The sequence below is a fragment of the Pelophylax lessonae genome, assembly GCF_965119305.1.
Source record: "Pelophylax lessonae genome assembly, chromosome: 3".
Classification (NCBI taxonomy): domain Eukaryota; kingdom Metazoa; phylum Chordata; class Amphibia; order Anura; family Ranidae; genus Pelophylax; species Pelophylax lessonae.
The window spans coordinates 224686032-224713982 of NC_138770.1; positions in this window are offsets into that span (position 1 = coordinate 224686032).

Sequence of the window (27951 nt, forward strand, 5' to 3'; positions counted from 1 at the left end):
CAGCACTCAGATATATTTCGCTAGTATTGTGTATTTTCCGGCTCCAGCCTCTCACTTGGTGCGAGCACAGCCCCCCACCCTCTGTGCAGGATAACATCCTGGGGCGAAGCTACAGATTCTGACGTCATCCCACAGGTAGTTCTGCCTTTGTACATGCTGGCCAAATAACTATGTCTTGACTTCAGCCATAGCCAGACCACAAAAAGCAAAGATGTAACTCCTGGGGATCTTGGCATGGCAAGCACTCTGCGGGCTAACTTGGGCAAACATGGGTAACAGTAAAGCTTTAGCAAAAATTGACTTTATACAGATTTCTCTAAAAAGCACCAGTCTCCCATCTGAATTTATCAATATGCCAATAAAAGAAAATATTACGTTTTTTTGCCTGAGTTAATTTTTCAAATCCCCTGAGCATGGTTGCCATACTGAAAATTGCTGCTTTAGTATGTTTATACTCATTTTACACTGATCCTCTAGCTGAGTACTTCCCTACTTAACCACAGTGGACCATCTGTTGATGCTAAGAAGGTCTAGTGTCAGGAGGTTTACATCAACCTTTACTTCCCCCAGCATACCAATTAAAGCTGTGCAAGAAGTTGTGATTGCTATGAGAAAGTTACTGTGCTAAGATAAGTCCTGGAGGCAATTACGCTTTATCAGGAGGGTTCTGTGATATTTGAGAAGAGAAAGGCTGTTTTGCAGAATCTAGATAGCTACTTGTAGTGGCAGTGCCGTTTTGGGATGTGCTGTATGAAACCCTTCTCTCCTAGCCATGCCCCTATTAATTAAAAAAAACCCTGAGAATACTTCAACCCACCACAAATTAATTTGTAGTCTCACCCTCCCAACCATTGTCACAATAGCCCTCCTTCTCATTTCTTATACAAGCAGAAACATGCCAGCACATAGAGACCATTACTCTTTATGCACACTTGTCCTCAGGGATCTGCTATAATGGTGATTAATGATAGTCCATCTAGGAACATGTAAAATAATTGTGGGTTATGCTGCATCCTTAAGGAGGTAGCATAACCCACATGTCATGGATTATTTTACAATCCTCTGTACTTAAATGGACAACAAATATAGCAGATCCACTTTTATTTAGCAGTATAGCAGATCCCATAGGCCATGTGTGCACAAATGTTAATGCTTTATCCTGTGTCCCTCAGTGGATGATAAAGAAACAGTATCCTCGATACACTTTGTTGCCGTATTCTAAGCCATGTTAGAATGACTATACAAAAAAATAGAATTTTTGTAAGAACTTACCATAAAATAATTTTCTCTGAGTCCTCTGACAGTCGTCGCCCACTCATACAGTCTGCTCGTCTGGGTATTGGCCTTCTCCACAGGGGTAACCTAGGCAGAAGATTTTGTTAGAATATTCACAAAACCTTTGTATAGACACACCTACAGGGGGCTGTCCCTCTGGTCAATACCACCAGCTAGCTTAATTCCCAATTCAGTTTGGTAGCAAGCAGTATAGAGATCCATTAACCCCAAAAGAGGGGTGGGGGGCGGCGACTGTCAGAGGACTCAAAGAAAAGAATTTTACAGTAAGTTCTTACATAAATTCTATTTTCTCTTACGTCCTCTGACAGTGGCCGCCCACTCATACAGTCTGCACGTCTGGGACGTCCTCAAGCAGTGTAGATGTGAGGGGTGGGAAAACATAACCGTCAAAAAAGGCAACGCAGCACCCAGGTCAGAGAAAATAATATTTTCTGAACCAGAAAAGGAAACACTTGGCAACAAGAAAGCTCAACAGGAGCAAAAACCCAGGAAACAAAAAGGGAAACCCCAACAGGAGGAGACAGGCACAAAATTACCCTGTCCCCTCTAAGGCACTGCCGCACTCAAAACTTTGCGGCCAAAAGAGGCATCTACTGATGCCAAGACATCAAGTTTGTAAAACTTTGTAAAGGTATGCACGGACGACCAGGTCGCCGCTTTGCACACCTGAGTCAACGACGCCTGATGGCGGAAGGCCCAAGATGCACTATTCGCTCGGGTAGAGTGCGCCGTGACAGGGAAAGGTGGAACCTGATCCCTAATTGAATAGGCCTGCACAATCGTCTGTCTGATCCATTTAGAAATGGTTGCCGCAGACGCAGTCGTACCCTTTCCGAGGTCCCTCAGGAAGGACAAAAAGAGAAAACAGAAAAAGAAGAAAAAAGTTGAGACTGAAGCCACAGCTAGGGAAAGCCAGCCTACTCCTAAGCTAGGCAGCATAAAACTGAATTGGGAATGAAGCTAGCTGGGGGTATTGACCAGAGGGACAGCCCCCTGTAGGTGTGTCTATACAAAGGTTTTGTGAATATTCTAACAAAATCTTCTGCCTAGCTTACTCCTGTGGAGAAGGCCGATACCCAGACGTGCAGACTGTATGAGTGGGCGGCGGCTGTCAGAGGACATAAGAGAAAAAATGTTTTGTGTAAAAGAGGCAATGCTAACAGAAGGGTGTTGCACTGGTTGCCAAAGGTTGTGTGCCTTCACACATCCTGCCCTGGAATTCAAACCCTGGATCCAGTCATAGGGCAATAAATATCATTTTAGAAATATTAAAACTTGGTAAGTATTTGACTATACTCTTAGTTCAATAAACAACAGGCATATGCTTGAGATGTTGGATTCCATGCAACAGGCTTCCTTTTATTTATCATCAAACTCTATGCAGATGTTTGGAGGAAATTAGCAAAGTACTGTACAGAGGGAAGTGGATTCTGGGAATTACTGTCTACAACCTGAATACTACTGCCATATTGAGAAGAAAGAGGAATGTAAACATTTTAGCTATCACTGGCTACAGAATAAAAAGATAATTTTAATAACAGATTATATAGCAAATAGGGATGATCGAACTTTTGAAAAGTTTGGTTTGACCAGAACACCCAAATTTCCCGAAAGTTCGGTTCGGATTCCAGAACCCCATTGAAATCAATGGGACCCGAACTTTGGGAATCAAAAAACACCATTTTGAAGCCCTAAAACCCAATAAATGCCCCTAAAAAGTGCCTAGGGTTCTGGGTCATGCCCCAGGGACTATGAATCAGGCAAAAAAAAGTTCTTAAAAATTGTCGTTTTTGATAGAGAGCCAATTATTGAAAAAATTATTGAAAAAAAATTAGATTTCTTTGGATTTAGTGTATGGGGGGTTTAAAGGGTGTACCTGTGAAGTTTCAGCTCTGTAGCATGTCCAGAACTAGAAAAAAACAGATTATTTTTCTTAGAATTTCAGTAGCGCAGGGATGGTGTTACCCTCCTTTCACGCTTTTTTGTTTCAGGCGTTTTTTGAAGGCGTTTGGAGGCAGGCATGACATGTGAACTTCTGTATAGGGATATATATATATGTGTGTGTGTGTATATATATACATATACATACACACATATATATATATATATATATATATATATATATGTGTGTATATATATATATATATGCATACCCCTAACCCAGAATCTGCATAGTGGGGTCACCCTGACATGGCAGAGTGGGGTCACCCTGGCAGGGCAGAGTCAGGTCACCCTAAACTACACTACGGTCACCCTGACATGGCAGATTTCGGTCACCCTGGCATGGCAGAGTCCGGTCACTCTAAACTACACTACGGTCACCCTGACATGGCAGAGTTCGGTCACCCTGGCATGGCAGAGTCAGGTCACCCTAAACTACACTACGGTCACCCTGACATGGCAGAGTCAGGTCACCCTAAACTACACTATGGTCACCCTGACATGGCAGAGTCAGGTCACCCTAAACTACACTATGGTCACCCTGACATCGCAGAGTCAGGTCACCCTAAACTATACTACGGTCACCCTGTCACTTGAAAGTATCCCTACAAAAACTAGATTATTGAATCTAACTATAGTGGTATATAGTACCCCAACTACACTGCATATCCCTTTCCTCACACTAAAAGAACAGCTCCATAAAGCAGAAGATAATTGCAAAATGACACTGGAGCTTTACAAGCAGCAGGAGAAACACATATGCTTCCACTCTCTTCCACAGCCTCTGTATTATAGTGCTAGAGGTTTGGCGGGGCTATGTTATACACTGGGGGGCGTATTCACTCCTGATTGGCCTCTGGACCCTGTAGTCACTCCAATCACATTCCTAGCAGACTCCTGTCCCCTCAATTGGCTTTTACTGACGTTTCTGGGCCAATCACGGGCTTTTAAAGCCCAGTTCCTGTCCCATTGCATTTTGGGCAGTTCTGGTGACCGAATTCCGAACTTGTACCACAAAAAGTTTGGAATTTGGCCGAATTTTGAACACCCAATGTTCGGGTCGAACCGATGGTCAACCCGAACCGTTCGATCATCCCTAGTAGCAAATAAATGTATTATATCAGATTTTTTTCTACAGTTTCTTTTAGGCCTCATGTACACTGCAGCTACTAAACTGAAGTTAAGAAGCAGTTGGGAGTTTCTTTTCAGCAGCCCCTGAAATCTCCTCATGTTATCTTATGTGTACATGTACACTCAGTCATTTATATTAGTTTAGAGGCAATTTTAGACATTTTTTTGAAAGCAGAAAAATCGTGTTCAGGACTGTAGTTTACTGGCATTTCAAATGCCAAATGCTTGTAACTGTGTAAACCGCGTTTATAAGCGTTTTTAAAGGGGAAAAAAATTCTCATAATTTTTGAACATATAAAAGTCCAGTAGGGACAAACTCTGGTCCTCTCATGCAATTTTCTATGTCTTTGGAGGCTCAGCAACAGCAACATCTCACATGATCATGATGGGATCCATAGTGAAAACACAAAAAATAAGACAGCAATCTAAAAGCACACTGCTCTCTCTTCTTTCACAGAATGGCTGAAATAGGTAAAAATGTACTTGTTTTTCATGCATTGTGGGTGTTTGGGAGGGTCTCCTGAGCTTATCTTTAAAAAAAAGCTTAAAACCTCAAACGCTCATAACCGCTGCTAAACTCGCATAAATGCAATATGTAAACTTTTCACCATTGGCTGTCAAGTTTCCAGAAAAGGTTTTAAACTGCCCTGTGTACATGAGCCCTTAGACAGACCTTCACAAATTCAGGTGTGGCGCTTACCCCCAAGGGGCCACTGAGAATATCCCAAGTTCTCCCAGAATAAAATCCATGCTCACCGACAATATAGGTTCAGTCTAGGAGATGTATTTTTAGACTTTATTGCTGTAGAACTTGACCAGGAGAGGGCTTTGGGGTTACATTGCTAAAACATAGCAAACGTATATTTAGGAGGACATACTTCATACTAGAAACATCCTTTTTAGGAGCAGCCTTCACTACTGACCCATATCAGGTCTTAGTCACAGTGTCCCAGGAGCTGCCTGCCATCAAGCATCCACAAATAGATCCTCAGTAAGATAAAAGGTCCTTCTTCAGGCCAGGACTTTAGGATAGTGCCCTCCAGCAAAATGTATTAGTAATCTTTCCCAGGACCTCAGCTCATCTCCTGCTGAGGCCCGGACTGCCCCAGGAGAACTGGAACCCTCCCTGGAGAGGAAAGAACACTCTGGGAATGCCTGCCAAAAATGTATCACCCGAGCCACCAGCATGTAAGAGAAATCAAAGACCCAGCTTGTAACTCTGACCAGACAAAAACGATCAATTGCTGCTCCACTGACCACAGTGAAGCCAAAAGCTAGATTTAGCTTAGGAGCCTAAATAGAGGAGGGCACTACACAGGTAAATAAGAATGCTCAGACATAAATAGACTGTTTATTCATAGACTAGGCCAGCCTTTGTCCAACAGGGTACAGTGGAACCCTAGATTGCGCCACAGGTCCGCCAATGTCCACCAATTTAAGACGGCACTACACTGACCACCAATGTAGTTACATAGTTAGCCTGGTTGAAAGTCCATCTATTTCAACCAATAAAAAGAAAAAAAAAAATAATTCAACCCTATACAGTATACACAATCCTATACCCACATTTGATCCAGAGGAAGGCAAAAAAACCCTAGCAAAGCATAATCCAATCTGGTCCAGCGGGGGGGAAAATCCCCTCCTGATCCCCCAAGAGGCAATCAGATAATCCCTGAATCAACTTTATCAATAAATGTTAAAATCCAGTTATATTATGTACATTCAGGAAACAATCAAGGCCTTTTAAAAGCAATCTACTGAGCTGGCCAGAACCAGCTCTTGAGGGAGTCTTTTCCACATTGTCACAGCTCTTACGGTGAAGAAACCTTTCCATATTTGGGAATTAAATCTCTTTTCCTCCAGACGTAAAGAGTGCCACCTTGTCCTCTGTGATGACCTTAAAGTGAATAACTCAACACCAAGTTCACTATATGGACCACTTACATATTTATACATGTTGATCATATCCCCCCCTTAATCTCCTCTTCTCAAGAGAGAATAAATTCAGTTCCTCTAATCTGTCGTCATAGCTGAGCTCCTCCATGCCTCTTATCAGTTTGGTTGTCCTTCTCTGCATATTCTCCAATTCCCTGATATCCTTTTTGTGAACTTTTTACGTCTAGAGGAAAACAGATTTCGTCTCCAAATACAGATTCTTCACTGTAAGAGCTGTGAAAATGTGGAATAGACTCCCTCCAGAGGTGGTTCTGGCCAGCTCACTAGATTGCTTTAAGAAAGGCCTGGATTCTTTCCTGGGTGTACTTCATATTAGGGATGATCGAACGGTTCGGGTCGACCATCGGTTCGACCCGAACATTGGCTGTTCGAGGTTCGGCCGAATTTAGAACTTTTTGCTGAAAAAGTTCGGAATTCGGCAACCAGAAGCGACCAAAATGCAATGGTACGGGAAATGGGCTTTAAAAGCCCGTGATTGGACCAGAACCATTAGTAAAAGCCAATTGAGGGGGCAGGAGAATGCTAGGAATGTGATTGGAGTGACTAGGGGGTCCATAGGCCAATCATTAGTGAATACGCCCCCCAGTATATAAGATAGCCCCCGCCAAATTCCTAGCATTGTTATACAGGGACATGGAAGAGAGTGGAAGCAGTTCTGTTACTTCTGCTACAAAGTGTCATTTAGCAGTTTTTAGTGTGAGGAAAGGGATACCTAGTGTAGTTAGGGTGCTATTTTCCACTATAGTTAGCTTTATTAATTTAGTTTCTGTAGGGAAAGTGTTAAGTGTAAAGGGACCGTAGTGTAGTGTAGGGTTAACTGACTCTGACTGCTATGGCAGGGTGACAAAACCCTTCCATATTAGGGTGACCGCTATAGAGAAAAGATCGTTTCTCTAAGGTCAATTTCAGAGCACTGATATGGCTTCTCGCCTGTCAGCCTGCTTTTTGGCTGCAGGCGTTTATAGGGATTTTTTGAGGACATGTTTGGAGTCAGGCATGACATCTGAACATGTGTATATGGGTATATATACACACACATGTCTGTATATATACACCTGCACATATATAGGTGTGAAAGGAGCAGAACACTATATTTGCACTAATTAAATAATTAACACCAATATGGCTCCGCTCCTATCACACCTATATATGTGTAGGTGTAAAATACATATAAGTGTGTGTGTATATATATACCCCTATACAGAAGTTCAGAAGTTTTGCCTGCCTCCAAAGAACCCAAAAAAATGCCCAAAAAACGCCAGCGCCAAAAAAAAAAAAAACGCCCAGGTGTGTTTTTGCAGCAGGCGTTTTTTTGGGCATTTTTTTGGGGTCTTTGGAGGCAGGCAAAACATCTGAACTTCTGTATAGGGGTATATATATATACACACGCACTTATATGTATTTTACACTTACACATATATAGGTGTGATAGGAGCGGAGCCATATTGGTGTTAATTATTTCATTAGCGCAAGTATGGTGTTCTGCTACTTTCACACCTATATATGTGTATGGGTATATATACATATAAGTATGTGTGTATATTTACCCCTACACAGAAGTTCTGATGTTTTGCCTGCCTCCAATAACCCCCCAAAAATGCCCAAAAAAACGCTTGATACTAAACCGGCAAGGTGTGAAAATAGCGGAGCCATATCCCTGTTCTATAAGTGACATAATACAAACAATCTTTTTTTATGGTTTTGGACATGCTACAGAGCTGAAACTTCACAGGTACACTTTTTAGACCCCCGGACACTAAACCCAAAATCAAAAAATCTCTTTTTTCTTTTTTTCAATAATTGGCTCTCTATCAAAAATGACAATTTTTAAGAACTTTTTTTTGTGTGATTAATAGTCCCTGGGGCATGACCCAGAACCCTAGGCACTTTTTAGGGGCATTTATTGGGTTTTAGGGCTTCAAAATTGTGTTTTTTGATTACCGAAGTTCAGGTCCCATTGATTTCAATGGGGTTCTGAAATCCGGGCCGAACTTTTGGAAAGTTCGGGTGTTCTGGTCGAACCAAACTTTTCAAAAGTTCGATCATCCCTACTTAATATAAGTGGGTACTAATATTTATAGGTAAAGTTGATCCAGGGAATATCTGATTGCCTCTCAGAGGATCAGGAAGGAATTTTTTTCCCCTGCTGTAGCAAATTGGATCATGCTTTGCTGGGTTCTTTTTCGCCTTCCTCTGGATCAACTGCAGGTATAGGATTGTGTATATGGGATTGTATGGTTGGGTTTTTATTACTGTTTTTTTTTTTTTTTTAATTGGTTGAGCCAGATGGTCTTTTTTCTACCTGACTAACTATGTAACTATGTAACTGGTTCCGAAAACTGAACTGCATATTCCAGTTGAGGTCTTACTAATGATTTGTAAAATTATATCTCATTGCATGCTAATATTAAGCTTATGATCTACGAGAACACCCAGATTCTTCTCCACCTTGTATGTATGATGCATGCATATTCTTAGTCCCTAAGTGCATAACTTTACATTTATCAACATTAAACCTCATCTGACACATATTTGCCCAATTAAACAGTGCATGGAGGTCAGCTTGTAAGTTGGAGACATTCTTTAAGGGCATTATTCCACTGCATAGCTTGGTGTCATCTGCAAAGAGTAAAATTGTACTTTTAATAACAGACCCTATATCTTTTATAAATATATTAAAAAGTAAGAGTCCCAACATTGAACTTTGGGGTACACCATTGATAACCTTAGACCATTCAGAGTATGAATCATTAACCCTACTCTCAGAATACAGTCTTTTAGCCAGTTTTCACATATTCTGCTGTATTCTTTGGAACATTTAAACAATGATAGTGTTCATTCATTTTTACATTTTGTAAAAGCTCCTTTCTTATTATTTATAGCTTTTTGAACTTTGGCCGTGAGCCACATAGGTTTTATTTTTAGCCTTTTAAATGTATTGCCCATGGGAATATACTTTGCAGTGTGTTCACATAAAGTTTTTTGAAGAATTCCTATTTCTGTTCTGTGGTCATCGATACCAATACTCCCTCCCAGTCTAAGTTTTGGGGAGCAGCTCTCATCCTTGGAAAATCTGCTCTCTTACAGTTAAAGCATAACTCCACTTTTGCAGAGAAAAAAAAATTCCCCACTGGGTGATTTATGTACATTGCAAAGATTATAGGAATCTTTGTTGCAGATTCCTACCTTTTGCTATTCTGAAGAAATTACTGTTTGTTCCTCTTTGCTGGGTGGGTCTAACGGGAGTAGTTTCATAAATATCAATCAGCAGTGCAGCTGCAGAGCACTAATGAGGAAATTTGCTCTGGCCTGCATACCTTTAGAGGTGTCCCTATTGTGTTCCTATCTCACCAAAAATGACAGATGCCTAAAACTCTGACTTGTATCTTAGGCAGACTTCTGGGAATATCGGTGAGCCAATCACACAAGCAGGAAATTATATTTCTAGGGTGTGTTCAGTACACATGCTATGTACATAAAAGAAAACCTCCAGGTAGCCATATTGCATTGCATTTTTAGAAAATTACAGTGGCTGCAGATTGAAAAGGAAAGGTCATTTTTAATAACATTCAATTATAATATGACTTGTGTCGCAATTGTATGCGCTATATTATTTTTTCTTTATTTGCTATTTTTTTCCCACGAAAGTGGAATAACCTGTTAAGTGTTTTTATATTTCAAGTACGTGCTTGTTGCTTACAGCTTGCATTAAATGAAATCATGTTATGGTCACTGCTACCCAGATGTTCTTTTATATGAACATTAGTAATATGCTCTGCATGATTTGAGATTACCAGATCCAGCAGAGCATCATTCCTAGTGGAGGCCTCTATGAACTTTAACATAAAATTGTTTTGTAATAGGTTTATTCATTTTTGCCCTTTAACTGTTCCTGCAGTGCCATTATTCCAGTCAATTCCCAGGTAGTTAAAACCTCCCATTAATATTACTGTCCCAGCACTTGCATCCCTTTCTATCTGTGCAAGGAGCAGAGTCTCCACCTCCTCAATAACATTGGGTGGCCTATAACAAACTCCAATTAATACCTTTGTAGTACACGCACCTATGTGCAGTTCCACCCATAATGCTTCAGCCTCATTCACACTCTCCATCAACTAGGTCCTCATTCACACTCGCTTTGAGATCACCTCTCACATAAAGTAAATAAAGTAAGACACCACCACCTTTCCGTTTTACCCTGTCTTTGTGAAAGAAAGCATAGCCAGGAATATTAATAGCCCAGTCATATGAACAACACGTTTGCACACGTTACTTGCATATTTTTTATTTTAGTACAAACACTAACATTACTATAGTGCCATTAACAATGATGGTTGTTTGTAACATGGAGACCCCTGTCTGACCTGTCTGACCCATTATAATTGAATGCATACCCCCAATCCTAGTTCAATACTCATCCAGGCTTCCCATAAACCTCTCTCCCATCACAGCACACCCCTTTCCTTTTAGGTGCAAACCATCTCTAGCATATAGGTTGTACCCCAATGAAAAGCCAGCCCAGTGCTCTAGAAACCTAAATCCCTCCTTATTACACCAGGTCTTAAGCCATACATTCAACTTGCAGCCTAGTCTTTTAAATTGATGCTTAATGAGCCTCCACCCTCCATGTATTCTGTCATAGGTTATATTGTGGACCAAGACAGCTGGGTCATGCCCAGCCCCTATGTAGGATAGCTGTTTTTTACTGATCACTAATGTAAGGGTGTTAGGGGCATTTCCACTGACCGCCAAGGTAAGGGGGCACTTTTCCACTAACCACCAATGTAAGGGGCATTTCTCCACTGACCACCAATGTAAGGTAGTCCATTCCCACTTATCACCATTACAAGGGGCACTTTTCTACTTATTATCGATGTAATGAGGCATTTCTTCACTAGTCACCAATGTAAACAGGGCGCTTCTCCTCTGACCACCAATGCAAGGGACCATTAAAATGTTTACTGACTGCATTTCTTCATGGTTATTATTATTATTATTATCCATTTCATTATTATCGCTGAAAATATTTTTGTTGTATAGAGCAGTTCTGGGTATAAACGAAATATGCCAAATTATTTTTTTTTCTTGCATCTCAGTTTACTCCTCATGCTAATGTGCTCTAGAAATATAGTAATTATGAGTAGGAGTTCCCTGAGACATTAAAGTTAATTCAAGTGTTCCTCCATGGTAAAAAGTTTGAGAAAGCCTAGACTAGGCCATGTTAGAGGATCTGGATAACTATCCTTCATTAGCATTCTGTGTCAATGGAAAATATACTAATTAAGTTGTGACATCATAAAGGGAACAATATGCAAAAATAGATAATATACTCAAATTTTCTTCCTATATATTATATAAATAGAATACAATTGGTATTAAGTATTTTGACAGCTTCTGCCTAAGTATGTAAATCTGTAATCTTATTAATATGCTAAAAATCTGCTCATTTTATGAAATACTTAAGTCCTGTCTCTACTCACAGAACCTGCTACCCTGAAGTCATTTTTCTAATGTATCTAGGAAATCCTGTGTCGGGTTGAGTTTTGTTAATTAGTTTTAGGTATTGACTTAAACAGCCCCATAGGTATAGAAGTCTTCACAGATAATCTTGGTGGCAGGCTAGCCTTGGGGGTTTATGATTTTATAGGAGGCTTTCCTGCTAATTTCTACACATTTCAGGAAAGAGGAACTCGCCTGTGGGATGGCAATTAACCCTTTTCAAAGCCAAATACACATAAAAGAATAAAATGTAAAGGTGTAGAATTTATATCAGGCAATATGCCTTAGAAAATAAGCTAGAACTTTTTACCACAGCTAATTTTATGAGAAAAAAAAAGAAAAAAAAGCCACATATTTTTATCATAGCATCACCCTCGATTAGTTTTAATGGATAGCTAAACCCAACATCATTCTCGCACATTTTTGATGAGCATTGCAATGCACTTTGGCTTGGTTCACACCTATGCAGTTTGCTTTTGATCCATTTCTGCTGTGCATTTTGCGGTGCATTTTGCATTTTTGCACACACGTTTTTGATGCATTTTCTGCATGTTTTTTGATGCTTTTTTTTTTAAAGCTTTTTTTTTTACCAGTTTGCTGTTGGGTGGATTAAAAAATGCAAAACGTAGCAACATGGCATTACAATCACAGTAAAACTTCACTATATGTTTTTCTGTAGTTTCTCCATTGAGGTCTATTAAACCAAAAACACACCGATTTGCTTTTAAAAAATTCCTTGACCTTGGAAAACAGAGCCCCTGAAAAAAGCATAGATGTGAACATTTCCCATAGGAAACCACTGTAAATGGACTGTAGTGCGTTTCTGCAAAAAAGCATTAAAAAAATGCAAGTGTGTGAATCCAGCCCAAGGGTAGTCAATAGCAGATAAAAACAGCACATGCAAGGTGACTGGGTTATTCTCTATTCTATGGAGAAAAGGCAACATCAGAGAGAAATTTTCCAACACTCTGGAAAATATTAGCATGCAAAATCAGCACTTATGACACTCAGAAGCATTTGTCGTAGTGCTATCTCTGTGTATCCTCTACAGCAGTAACTAATCAGTGATTATTACATTCATTGCAGTTAGTGGGATGATGAAAGCTGAAGACCACTTTGATAAACTCCAGTGTAATTAAACATTTCAAGTCTAAAACAATTATTTTGGATACAGTCACGGTTTGGTCCAAACTAAAAAGGCGAATTGGTTCTGCGTGCTACTGCATTGCAGATTTCCTGGATTAGGCCAATTCACAGCTTGCAGAGGTTTGCAGATATTTTCTGATTCATCATTACTAGCTTTTTCCTTTTATTAAACTTATTTTTAAAACTAAGTTTATTTTGGAAAAAACAAAGCATGTACAGTCCATTCCCCATCTAAAAGAAAGCAGCCTAGGACAACAGGCAAACAGTCTTTCATTCCCACAGTTAGAGCCACCACGTCCCTCTGCAATGCAAATTCCCTTAACACAATTAACACCAGTGAGCGCATCAAGGATTGGGACTTAAAGGAAACCGGTACTGAGGGCAATTTGGATCATGCGACTGCTAACTTCCTTGGAAAAACATTGGTTGCCTGGCTGTCTGTGACGTCAATATTCAGCAAGTAATTGACATAAAATGAGCATGCAGCCAGTAAAATCAAAGTGATGTCTGATCTGCGGAATGTTATACATGGTCCAGGTCAATGACTTAAAGCGAAACTCCACCTCCCTTTTTTTTATTTTATTCTCGCTTACTGGGAGGTGGTATCTGCACATTTCAGATACTCACCCATCCAACAGATCCAGTGTTGCCCCCACTGAGATTCTCTCATGTCCTGCCCCCATTATAAACCTGCCCCACCATGTTGTTTCTGATGTAATTCGAGAAGCCCACTGGCTCTTCCAGGTTCAGGCTGGACAGTTTTCTAGAAAAAAATAAATAAATAAACAGCGTTATACATGTACGGGATGGGAGGAGGGATGGAGTAGAGAGAAGTTGTTTAAGACACTGAAGATCTGCTTTAAAAACTATTAAAGAGGTTAAATTTTTTAAAAAAACAAACAAACACCTGAAAGACAAACACATAATGAGGTAGTATGCATCGCATACTAGCTCATTATGAAATACTTACCTTAGAACGAAGCTCCACAGTGCAGCTCGCTCACCTCCCTCACGGGCGACATGTTTGGTCACTCTTCTTCCTGCTTTGCGGAATCCGGCCATCTGATTGGCTGGAGCCGCAGTGACGTCACTCCCGCGCATGCTTTCACGGTACTTGGCTCTGAAGGAACGGCACAAGCGGCCATTCTTTCAGAGCGCATGCGCCAGTGATGTCACTGGCTGCATGCAAGCTAAATATCTCCTAAACGGTACATGTTTAGGAGATATTTAGTACCTATAGGTAAGCCTTGTCATAGGCTTACCTATAGGTACAAGTTGCAGAGGAGGGTTTACTTCCTCTTTAAGGCTAAAGATTAGTATAACAGTCAAGCATGTAGCATTTGCATTAGTGAGCATAAATGGCAGACTCCAAATTTATCACAGTCATTTTTCTTATAAAAGTTAGTAAAATGGACGCCCTTTAAAACACCAGCTTGCTACTTTAATGTGCCAGTATCATCTGCATCGCCAATGTCTAAAGAAATGCAGAAAGAAGATGTGCAACCTAGATGATTTAGAAGACAGGAGACCAGGATTTTTTAAAACCATTTTAATAAATTGGAAAATGGTAGAATTTAAATATAATTTTAAAAATGACTTTACAGTTTTTTTTTTTAATAGTGTGGTGGTTGGGTAAAAGATCTGAATCTCTCCCTTACTAGTTGAACAAAGAAGTTGAACCCTGGCTGAGTGCTGGGAGGAGGGATTTTGATGTGTTTTTAAGGCCCCCTGCCTGAAGTTATTACCAAGTGATAAAGGGCATTTTGGCTGGTACCAGCATAGAGAGTGGATCAAATTCTTGCACTCCCTCAGCCATTCAAGTGCCATACAATATATTTGATGCCTACACTGGTTTGTGGAGCAGGGGACCTGTTTATTTTTTTTTCAAAAATAGATTAACAAACCTACAAAATAAAATGAAACAGAGACATAGGTTAGAAGGATTGAATTGTGAAGGCATCATATGAATTGCTTGGGAAATAGATATTTCATTATTTATTCATTTCTAGCACTAACAGTTTGGTGCCTTCAGAGCATAATAATAATAAATGTGCCTTATTTCCCAGCCTAAAGACCTAGGTTCCAACACTAGGAAGTGATTTGTAATCAATTCTTCTACTCCGTACATTGCCAGGATGGCTTGAGACAGTGCCAAGATTCAAATATTCAAGTCAACTATATTTTAACGTATCTGTCATGCTTTTTTATTTTCCAAGAGCATGAAAACAATAAAGTCAAAGGTTAAAGTTACAGTTTAATAACATTATAAACTACTAGATATTCCATTATCAGTGAAACATGAATATATTCAACACTTGAAAGAATCAATGTTTTGTCAATGTGGATGTACATAAAGACTGTAGTAAATACATGGCCATGGAAAATAATAGGGTCAGCATGTTTGTCACAGGTTAATGAACTATAATCCAGTATACAATATGTAATGCATCTTTCAAGATTAATTATAATTATTATTAAGCCAACTAAAAGCCCTATGTAATCCACGTCTTATAAGGAGCTAAACTGTTAACACTTTCAATCTCCAGGCTATAGATAGATAAACTCTATTATGACAAGCAATCCACTGTAATTCTTCAAGCTCACTTTCTCGGCATAATTTAGGGACGTTAGATTTTCATGTTACATGAGTTTTAGCCTTCAGAAGAAAAAAAAAATCTTGACACTTAACTGTACAAATCAGTGAGTCAGATAATTTGCAAGCTTTCAGGTGTTAATTGCAATTTTAATGGATATGATCTGAATTAAGGAGATGGTTGAAAAATACAGGTCATGCTCGTCTGCTTTTATTAGTCTGAAGGTGGATGTGCAAGAGATGGTTTATATATTCATTTAAAACTTGAAACTTGCTGGAAGTAATTTATCCAGAGCACCCAGGGTCTTTAGAACTTGAGAAAATAACCTATCTGGAAGAAGACAAGAAGCATCAAAGAAAAATACTTATTAAGACTTATTAAATGATGCAATACCCTACTTATTACACTGAGAATTTCTTTGCTGAAAAAAATAATATAATTAAAAAAATATAATTTTACATAAATGTATATTTAGACAGAACTATATCGGCTTAGTCACATAGTAATGTTATTTGGTTATAACATTATTTGCTTGGTGATGTACAGTATTTATGATGTAGTTTTACACAAATAAGAGCCCCATGTCTAATAATCGTGTAGTTATTTTGTTTTTTATCAGAGCAACCTTTTTCGCTTCTGCAATGTCATTAGCTTACAGGCATCCTTTACAACACCCATTGTTTACTAATTTAAACCAACAAGAGACATTCGTTGGCTGCCATTTAGATAAAGACAGCTTTACCTGATATTGATACAGTAAACAGCTAAATTTCACAAGCAGCATGCTCCCTACACATGATGCAGGCAGTAGGCTAAACCAGGGTTTTTCAACCAGGGTGGCTTCTGGGTTCTTCAGGGTTGCCTTGGCAAAATGCCTACAAATTGTCTCAAATTGCCCAAACATTGTGCACAAGTCAGCGGGTGGATCAAGCTTGCTTTTTTGTTACACAAAGCCACAGGTTTTCATTGAGCACAATTACAACCTTGGGTACTGTGCAAGCCAGCTGCTAGCATCCTAACAACCACAAACATCATTGGTTGATGAGGAGGACATTGGGCACCTGCATAGCATCCTTGTTTGATCCCCATCCCTCTCTGTCAGCACGGCGGGTCACGTTAGCCGAGTGGGGGGTAGAAAATGAGAAAGAAGAAATGCTGGAATACTAATCAGTGCCAGTGTGTAAAAGTGTATTTGCTTTGAAAGAATAAATCATCTCTAATGTTGGGTGTCCTATGTGTGTGGATGCTGCTACATAAAACTATTAGTTTGGTTTATTACACTTTGGAAGGGGGCACTTTGAGATCGTCCATACTTTTAAAGGGTGCCTTGACTGGAAAATGGTTGAAAAACACTCGGCTAAACAAGTAGAGAGTAATTCACCTTCCTTTCACCTTCTCTCTAACACTTCTTAAGGGACCAGTTCAATTTCATCACAGGGACAATAAAAGGCTGAAATTTTAGGTATTCTCATTGTACATATAAAGCATGATGGAAGAAAAGTATTAGAAATTCTTACAAGATTTTGAACATACTGTATGCGGTAACACTTCACCTGACTTAAAGTACACCTATGCCCTGATTTTGGACATTAAAGTAGAACTGAAGGCAAAATGTTTTCCATTTTGAATAAAGGAGGGTTATAACCCCTGTTAATGTTTTTGCCATTTGTGTCTAATTTGGGGGATTTCACTTTAATTCATGTTCCACACTCAAATCAGGAAGTGAGAGGAAATCCTTCTAAAGTGAGGCAATCCCTGCTTTTACTTTATGATTGTACATATTCCTACAAAACAGTAAAGAGATTTAAAACAAACCATAGCTGACCTCTGTAGCTGAAGTTACTGTGAAGTAATTAATCCCCGTAGATAACAACAGATATTCTTTCAGGCAGCTTCTCAGGTTAGGTTCACAATTTGTTTGTGTCGGTTACACATGAAAAATTGCATGTTTTCCCTATACTGCCTTTTAGTAGACATGCATTGACGTGCCATTATTTATTAATCGCACCCCCACATATTTTTGGAAAAGGATCAAGGACTTTTTTTTTTGCAGTAGAAACCCAGTAAAATGAATGGGCTGCCCTACACGCGACAGAAATGCACGCACCTGTATGGCATGAACCTAGCCTTGTAGCTAACAGCACCTGTTTGTTTTACATTAGAAGGCTGGTAGATTGCCAAGCTTCTGTTGCTATAAAGGGGGGAGGGAACTCTAGGTATGGACCTAATTGCATAGTTAGCTAGGACTAATGTAAGTATGCATATGCCATGTCTGTGGGACTGCTGTGGAAGCAGAAAATCTCTGCAGTAGTTGCCAGTACCAAAGCGATTGCTGTTGCCTCAGGTCTTGTGGCGAGTGACTGCCCTACTGCATAGCAAACACAGGGGGTCACTTCTAGGGATGATCGAACTTTTGAAAAGTTTGGTTCGACCAGAACACCCGAACTTCCCGAAAGTTCGGCCCTGATTTCAGAACCCTATTGAAATCAATGGGACCCGAACTTCGGTAATCAAAAAACACCATTTTGATAAATGCCCCTAAAAAGTGCCTAGGGCCATGAAGGGCCATGCCCCAGGGACTATTAATCACACAAAAAAAAGTTCTTAAAAATTGTCGTTTTTGATAGAGAGCAAATTATTGAAAAAATTGTTGAAAAAAAAAAAGAGATTTCTTTGGATTTAGTGTTTGGGGGGTCTAAAAAGTGTACCTGTGAAGTTTCAGCTCTGTAGCATGTCCAGAACCAGAAAAAAAAAGATTGATTATATTAGAATTGCAGTAGAGCAGGCATAGGGCTCCACTATTTTCACACCTGGCCATTTTTGGTGCAGGCGTTTATTGGGCTTTTTTGTGGACGTCTTTGGAGGCAGGCATGACATCTGAACTTCAGTGTAAGGGTATATATACACACACACATGTATGTATATATACACATACACACATATAGGTGTGAAAGTAGCAGACCCCTATGCCTGCGCTAATGAAATTATTTGCAGGCATAGGGCTCCGCTCCTATCACACCTATATGTGTGTATGTATATAAATACATATATGTGTGTGTGTATATATACCCCTATGCAGAAGTTCAGATGTTATGCCTGCCTCCAAAGACGCCCAGAAAGTGCCCAAAAAAACGCCTGCAACAAAAACGCCCAGGTGTGTTGTTGCAGGCGTTTTTTTGGGCATTTTTTAGGCGTCTTTGGAGGCAGGCATAACATCTGAACTTCTGTATAGGGGTGTGTGTGTGTATATATACCCCTACACAGAAGTTCAGATGTCATGCCTGCTTCCAAAGACGTCCACAAAAAAGCCCAATAAAACGCCTGAAACAAAAACGGCCAGGTGTAAAAGTAGCGGAGCCACTACCCTGCTCTACTGCAATTCTAATACAAAGGATCTTTTTTCTATGGCGGTCACCCTGACATGGAAGAGTTTGGTCACCCTGCCATAGCAGTCAGAGTCAGTTCACCCTACACTACACTACAGTCACCCTGACACTTAACACGTTCCCTACAGAAACTAGATTATTGAATCTAACTATAGTGGTATATAGTACCCTAACTACACTAGATATCCCTTTCCTCACACTAATAATTGCTAAATGACACTTTTGAAGCAGGAGTAACAGAACTGCTTCCACTCTCTTCCACAGCCCTGTATTAAAGTGCTAGAGATTTGGCGGGGCTATCTTATATACTGGGGGGCGTATTCACTACTGATTGGCCTCTGGACCCCCTAGTCACTCCAATCACATTCCTAGCATCCTCCTGCCCCCTCAATTGGCTTTTACTGATGGTTCTGGTCCAATCACGGGCTTTTAAAGCCCAGTTCCTGTCCCATTGCATTTTGGTCGGTTCTGGTTGCCGAATTCCGAACTTTTTCAGCAAAAAGTTCGGAATTCGGCTGAATTTCGAACAGTCAATGTTCGGGTCGAACCGATGGTCGACCCGAACAGTTAGATCATCCCTAGTCACTTCCTAGACATAGGCCCCATTTACAGAATACCTTATCAATTAATGCAAAACACTATCTGATTGGAAGAGGTGGAGATTATCTCTCCACCACAGCACAGGATCCAGAAGAGGAGCAGCAATCACTGTAGTAGATAGTTACATAGTTACATAGTTAGTGAGGTTGAAAAAAGACATCAGTCCATCCAGTTCAACCTATGATGTGTGTGTGTGTGTTTGCTTTTAACCGTACATTGTATACCCCTGTATGTTGTGGTCTCTAAGGTGCCCATCTAATAGTTTTTTGAAACTATCAATGCTCCCTGCTGATACGACTGCTTGTGGAAGAGAATTCCACATCCTTACCACTCTTACAGTGAAGAACCCCTTACGCACTTTAAGGTTAAACCGCCTTTCCTCTAGTTTTAGTGAGTGGCCACGTGTCTTATTGTATCTCCTTTCTCTGAATAGTTTGTTCCTTATGCTAGGATCGCCAGTACAGTATTTGTACATTGATATCATATCCCCCCTCAATCGTCTCTTCTCCAGAGAGAATAGGTTCAGTGCTTGTAGTCTTTCCTCATAGCTGATGTCCTCCATTCCCCTAATTATTTTTGTTGCCCTTCTCTGGACCCTTTCCAGTTCCAGCACATCCTTCCTGAGGACCGGTGCCCAGAACTGGACAGCATACTCCAGATGTGGCCGGACCAGAGTCTTGTAGAGCAGGAGAATAATCTCTTTAATTCTGGAGTGAATCCCCTTTTTTATACATCCCAGTATTCTGTTGGCTTTGCTTGCAGCGGCTTGGCATTGCATGCCACTGCCAAGCCTGTTGTCTACCAGTACCCCCAAGTCTTTTTCAATCCTAGACTCACCCAGAGGTTCCCCCCTAGTGAGTAGCTTGCTTTCTGGTTTCTGGCCCCCAAGTGCATTACTTTACATTTTTCAACATTAAACCTCATCTGCCATGTAGTTGCCCACCCCGTTATTTTGTTCAGGTCCGCTTGTAAGGTTTCCACATCCTGCATAGAAGATATTGGCAAGCTTAGTTTAGTATCATCCGCAAATACTGAGATTGTAGTAGATATCCCCTCCTCTAGATCATTTATGAATAAATTAAACAGGATTGGTCCCAGGACAGAACCCTGGGGGACCCCACTTTCCACACCCGCCCAATCCGAGTACTCCCCATTAATTATCACCCTCTGGACTCTCCCCTGGAGCCAGTTCTCTATCCAGGTACTCACCTTATGGTCCATACCTACCTTCCTTAGTTTGTACAGTAAGCGTTTGTGGGGAACGGTGTCAAAGGCCTTTGCAAAGTCCAGATACACCACATCCACAGGCTTTCCTTTATCTAGGTGGCAGCTCACTTCATCGTAGAAGGTTAATAGATTGGTTTGGCAAGAACGATTTTTCATGAATCCATGCTGATTATTACTAATAATACAGTTTTCATTACTAAAGTCTTGTATGTGGTCCTTTAACATCCCCTCCAAAATCTTGCAGACTACAGATGTTAGGCTGACCGGCCTATAGTTACCCGGGATACATCTCAGCCCCTTTTTAAATATTGGTACCACGTTGGCTTTTTTCCAATCAGCTGGCACCATACCCGTCTGTAAACTATCCTTAAAGATCAAGAATAATGGTCCGGCAATCACCTGGCTGAGCTCTTTAAGAACCCTCGGGTGCAAGCCATCTGGTCCCGGTGATTTATTTATGTTAAGTTTCTCTAGTTTAGTTTTAAGTCTATCTTCAGTAAGCCATGGCGGCACTTCCTGAGGTGTGTTGTTTAGTTCGGCCTTACAAGCTAGGTTCGTGTAGCCCCCCGATTCTTTTGTGAAGACTGAAGAGAAGAAATTATTTAACACTTCCGCCTTTTCTCTGTCCTCAGTGGCCATATTTCCTTTGTCGTCTTTTATGGGGCCAATGTGTTCTGGCCTCGCTTTCTTACTGTTTATATACTTAAAGAATTTCTTGGGGTTCTTTTTACTCTCCTCCGCTATATGTCTCTCGTGTTCTATTTTAGCCGCCCTGATTTCGTCTTTACATTTCTTATTACACTCTTTGTAATGCTTGAAAGCTGCCAATGACCCCTCAGTCTTGTATTTTTTGAAGGCCTTTTCTTTAGCACTAATATGCATTTTTATGTTGGAGTTTAGCCACCCAGGGTTTAGTTTTGCTCTTTTAAATTTATTTCCCTTTGGAATGCACTGGCCAATCCCCTTGTTAAGTATACTCTTGAAGCACTCCCATTTTTCCTCCGAGTTCTTTGTTCCCAGGGTTCTATCCCATTTGATATTTTCTAGCAGCGAGCGCAGTTTTGGGAAATTGGCTCTTTTGAAATTCAGTGTCCTTATATTACCCCTGTGCTTCCTATTACTGTAATTAATACTGAAACTTATTGACCTATGGTCACTGTTTCCTAAGTTGCCCCGTATTTCTATATCCGTGAGCAGGTCTGTATTGTTGGTAATCAGTAGGTCAAGTACCGCATTGTTTCTTGTCAGTGCATTCACCATCTGACCCATGAAATTGTCCTGCAAAACATTTAGGAACTGCCGAACCTTGGCTGAGTGTGCGGTTCCTTCTGCCCAGTCTATATCAGGATAATTAAAGTCCCCCATTATAATGACATTTCCCATCCTTGCTGCCAATCCTATCTGTAAAATGAGGTCCGCCTCCCCCTCCTCCCTCTGGTTGGGGGGCCTATAGCATACGCCCAATATTACCTTCCCCACCGTGCCTTCCCTTTGAAGTTCTACCCATAGGGATTCTGCCTCGTCCTTAGCTCCATTATTAATATCATACCTCATATTTATCTGTATACTGTTCTTAATATACAGACATACCCCTCCCCCTTTTTTACCTTCTCCATCTCTGCGATAAAGGGAATACCCCTGAATGGTCACCATCCAGTCATGTGAGCTGTCAAACCAAGTCTCTGTTATCCCCACAAAATCTAAGTCCTCCTCAAACATCAGTAGCTCCAGCTCTCCCATCTTGTTGGCCAGGCTTCTGGCATTGGTAAACAAACCTCTTAATTTTGACCGGTTACATATATCCTCATTTGATGTTTTTAGGCTGCTCTCTTGATTTTTCCCCATACCCACCCTGGGTTTAGGAGCTCCGAACACCCTACCGCTAATGCCCCCATTTCTGCCCTTTGAATCTTGCTTTCCACTGGTTAATTCTACATCTGTACCCTCCCCCCCGTCACCTAGTTTAAAAGCCCCTCTAACTTATCGGCCATCCTCTCACCCAGTACGGCTGCACCCTCCCCATTTAGGTGCAATCCGTCCCTACCAAAGAGCCGGTGGCCGACTAAAAAGTCGGCCCAGTTCTCCAGGAACCCGAAACCCTCCTTACTACACCAGCTCCTCAGCCACTTGTTAACTTCCCTAGTCTCCCACTGCCTCTCTGGTGTGGCACGAGGTACAGGTAGTATTTCGGAAAATACTACCTTGGAGGTCCTACTCCTCAACTTAGCTCCTAAGTCCCTGAAATCGTTTAGGACTCTCCCTCTTCCTCTGCCTATGTCATTGGTACCCACGTGTACCATGACAGCTGGGTCTTCCCCAGCCCCACCCAATAATCTGTCCACCCGATCCGCGATGTGCCGAACCCGAGCGCCCGGCAAACAACAGACTGTTCGGCGCACACGGTCTTTGGGACAGATTACACTGTCTGTCCTTCTAATAATTGAGTCCCCTACCACCAGCACCTGTCTTTCCTTTCCCTTTCTCCCGGCCTCACTGGAGGAGTTCTTCCCCTGGCAGCTAGGGGCGTCGCTTTGCTCCAGCAATGCTGGTCCCTGACTGGTTTCCCCAACATCACAAAATGGGGTGTATCTATTGGGGTGCTCCAGCCCAGGATCAGCCTCCTTGCCTTGTCCCCTTCTACCCCTCCTAGATAGATGTAACTACTACAGTAATTTCTCATGGGTATGGCACATAGGCACACTTACATTGATCTAAGCTGGGTCTATGTAATTATACAATAAAATTCATACCTTGAGTTCAGCTTTAAATATGCATTTCTCCACAAAACCTATTAGTTAAGAGGCAAATAAAGGCTTGTTTTAAAGTGATTTTACTATTTGTTCAGAATATTTAAAGCTCAAGTATAGAATTTGTTTTTGTATACAGCACCATACGCATTCGTTATGTGTAATGGTATGTATTCTGTAGGCTGCTGTTTTCTGTAACATTACTCCATTTATGCAGCCTTTATAGCCGCTGGTTATTGCCTAGAGCAGCTATCTTCCACTGCTGTATGGGTTAAGAGCAGCCATTTCTAGCATAAAGAGTCTTGCATCTTGCCCATTCAGAGACCTCTTACTACTATGTTCTCACAATGACAGAATCTACACCGTCAATTCACAAAACACATTGCATTGTGGGAGAATAGTAGTAAAAGGTACCTGAATTGCAGAAATGGCAGAAGGGGGCAGGTGAGCAGCCCAACCCTTCACTCTAGCGGTGGCAACAACATTGGAAGACAGCTTGCCCAGGACAACATCCAGCAGCTATAAAAGCAGTATGATGGGAGGATTGTAATGTGCATAGGTCAAACCTTTAGCTCCTTTTCACTTATTGAAATGTTATGTTGCAGTAATGCATTCTTTCTAGATGGCTCAATCCAAGGTTTTTCAGATAAAGAAAGCCTCAAGGCAGACAGTTGTGCTGTCTCTTTAGGTAACCCATAGTTATTTGGGAATCCTTTATCCTGTAATGAATATTTATTTATAAAAAATTGAAAAAAAACTAAAAAATTATAAAAAAAAAATAGTTTAAAACATACATCCATTTAAACAGAACAACTAAAATAAACTATTCTAGTTTGCCTTTAATTGAAAGTCACATAATAGGACTAGTGCACTAGACTACGTTGAATGATGATAGATAGCATCTATTCTTCCTTTTTTACAATGTGATTAGTAGCATTGATTAAAAGGTCCTCTCTTACACACCAACAATATTTCTGTTCTCATGCTCCTTGAAGGAACTATACAGTTCCAGAAAGGAAAGGCTCACTAAGAACTGCATATGGAGATGCAGACTATTCTCTGAATGCAGACTAAGGCAAATAAAACCATGGGGACATTTCAGCCAACCATATCTCAAGGAGAAAAATATTTATATGAATCCAGTATTATCTCATTTGGGATTCCACCCTCTCTTGTTTCACTGCATATCGCTCCATCTTCATCTTTTTCCTTCTCGCTATTTCTCTTTCTTATTTGCATGTTTCAGACCCTCATTGATTGGCAAAAGAATGGACAGACACAGACGGGAAGACTGACTGATAGGCATTGACAGACAGACTCAATTTTATTGACACGGACAGATAGATGAAAAGCAGACTGATGTGCAAAAGTGAACAAATGGTTTTCTTTGGCTAACAGGCTTATTGGAACCAGCTGACACATCAGGAACATAAATGAGCTTAGGATGATTACCACTGACCCATCTGCAAAAAAGAACAGACTATAAATATTATTAAAATGGTGATGAAACTGAATTAAATAAATATCATAGTCAGGATATTTTTAGGGTAGTTGGAAATACTATTACATTGCTAGGGGATTTTATTCTGGTAGTAGTAATAAGAGATAATAATTTGGTGCTGGTGGATGAGGAGTCTCTTATATTGCTGGGGGTTGTTATTATAGTGCTTATGATAGAGGTTAGTGTTTTCAAACCTGTAGATTAGGAGTCCGGAGTTCAATTCTGCAGACCTAAAGTTTTCCCTGAGTACACCATGGGCTCCATCATATAGAACTTTGTCAGATTGTTTGGGGGCCAGACTTTAGCTAGTTAGATTTAACAATGCCCCAGCATTGGAGGACAGTGGGAGTTAAAAAGTACCCCTATGTTTTCAACCAATAGGAGTAAATATGTTTCCAGCATCAGTAGTCATGGGGCATAATAAATGGCCCTCTATCAGATAGAGTGGAAAAAATGGAGCCTCATTATAAAGGCTCCCTATAAAATTGGTGTCAGTAAGAGTAGTAAAATTCCACAGCACTGTTTTGGAATGGTATTAAATGGAGGAGTTTCAGAAGACAAAATAGACACAAATAAGATACAAGTAAGATACACTGAAATACATGTCTTTGAAGAAACTTCCTTTAGGCCTCCTTCACACAGGGTGGATTCCGTTCTGATCAGCAGGGGATCAGCTCACAGATTCCCTGCTGAGTGGAGCAGCCAGGAGCCAGGAGTAAATGGACTCCACTCCACTTACATACGACTACCCTCTGATCCGACCTGCCAGAATGAAAGAGGATGGATCCCCTTCCTCAACATCTCTCCCAATAGTACAGGGGCGCCTGTGACACTTCACAAATAATTCCACAGGTCCCTCCAGTTTGTTGGCAATTTGGGACAGAGACTGGCACATTCCTACACATCTTTTGGGAGTGCCTAGAGTGGAGTTTCAGATGCATGTAAATTTCTTACCAAGAAAGCAATATAAAAAATTCCCTTTTGATTCACATGAATAACATGGAAAGAGAATGTATTCTGCTCAATTGCAAATAGTCTTCATCCTCATCTTTGGCTATGTGGTTCCAGAAAATTTACATACCATGAAATTGCTACCCATAATCATAAAAGTAAAATAATCAGAAAAACATGGTTTTACTGGGTGGACTTTACCGCATCCTATAGGAAGTATAGTATGCCTTTACTGGAGATTAGTCCATTCCCAGGACTATTTACTGTATATGATCAGATCCTATTCCATAGGAATTGCCGATACCCTTCCTGATTGCACCCTATACTTCCTTCCCTTTATTTCCCAACCTTCCCTCCCCCCTTTTTTCCCTTTACATTACTGTGGATAGGTTGTTTTTTTGTGTACCAATGGTCTGCTACCTGTCTGCCACCTATCCCCTTTCCCAACCCAGGTGATCTTTCCATATTCTTCCTCCACCTTGGTCTGGGTGACCCAATATTGTAGGTATGGCCTGGGTCTACTTTTTTCCTTTGGTAAAATTTGGAGAAGGCTACGGGTTAGCCATTTTGCTGCAGTTGTCACTCTCGCTGTTATAGCCAACCATAATACTAACTTAATGTTTAAAAGTAATATAGTGATGTTAATCTAGTATTCTATTGTAGCCCTACCATGATTATTCTGTATACATGACTACCTTTGTACAATTTGTTTGTTTCTATGAAAGTTATGGTATGGCCTAACCGGATGCATTATTTCTGTATTGCTGATAAAATAAAGATTGAAAAAAAAAAAAAAATCAACAATGAAAGTTTTACTTTTCACACTAAACAAGATTCTTTATAGCAGTACAAAGAGCTACACATATATATACTGTGGTATATACGCTATACCCCAGTTGAGAGTATATTTCTGGTGTAGTGGTTAGCACTTTCACCTAGCAGCAAGAGGGTCGCTGGTTCGAATCCCACTCATGACACTACCTGCCTGGCGTTTGCATGTTCTCCCTGTGCCTGCGTGGGTTTCCTCTGGGTACTCTTTCCTCCCACACTCCAAAGACATGCTGGTAGGTTAATTGGATCCTGTAAAAAAAAAAAAAAAAATTGGCCCTACTATGTATGTATGAATGTGAGTTAGGGACCTTAGATTGTAAGCTCCTTGAGGGCAGGGACTGATGTGAATGTGCAATGTATATGTTAAGCGCTGTGTAAATTGACAGCGCTATATAAGTACCTGAAATAATAATACTCCTGAGGCCAAATGTGAGAGAACCCAACTATATGTTTGTGTGTTCACAATCATACACAATCTATTTTTTATAAAACTTCTTACCTTTTAGATGTCTCTTATGAGAAGGTGTAAGGGCAGAGCAAGCATTTCTGAACAACTTCAGGGTGAGTCTGTCCTATTAGATATTCTAGGACAGGTTAAAGCGGAGCTTAACCGAAAAGGGGAAGCTCCCCATGTTCGCACCCAATCCCCCTCAACTGCCACATTTGGCACTTTTTGGGGGGGAAGTGGGTACCTGGTTCTGACAGGTACCCGCTCTCACTTCTGGGTAAGATCGGCAAGAAAGGTAGTAGGGAGGAATCGAGCAACTATAGACCAGTGAGTCTGACATCAATAGTAGGCAAATTAATGGAAACCCTATTAAAGGATAGGATTGTGGAACATCTTAAATCCCATGGATTGCAAGATGAAAAACAACATGGGTTTACTTCAGGGAGATCATGTCAAACAAATCTTATAGATTTTTTTGACTGGGTGACTAAAATAATAGACGGTGGAGGTGCAGTAGACATTGCATATCTAGATTTTAGAAAGGCTTTTGACACTGTCCCACATAGAAGACTTATCAATAAACTGCAGTCATTGAGCATGGACTCTCATATTGTTGAGTGGATTAGGCAGTGGCTGAGTGACAGACAACAGAGGGTTGTAGTCAATGGAGAACATTCAGAACAAGGTCATGTTACCA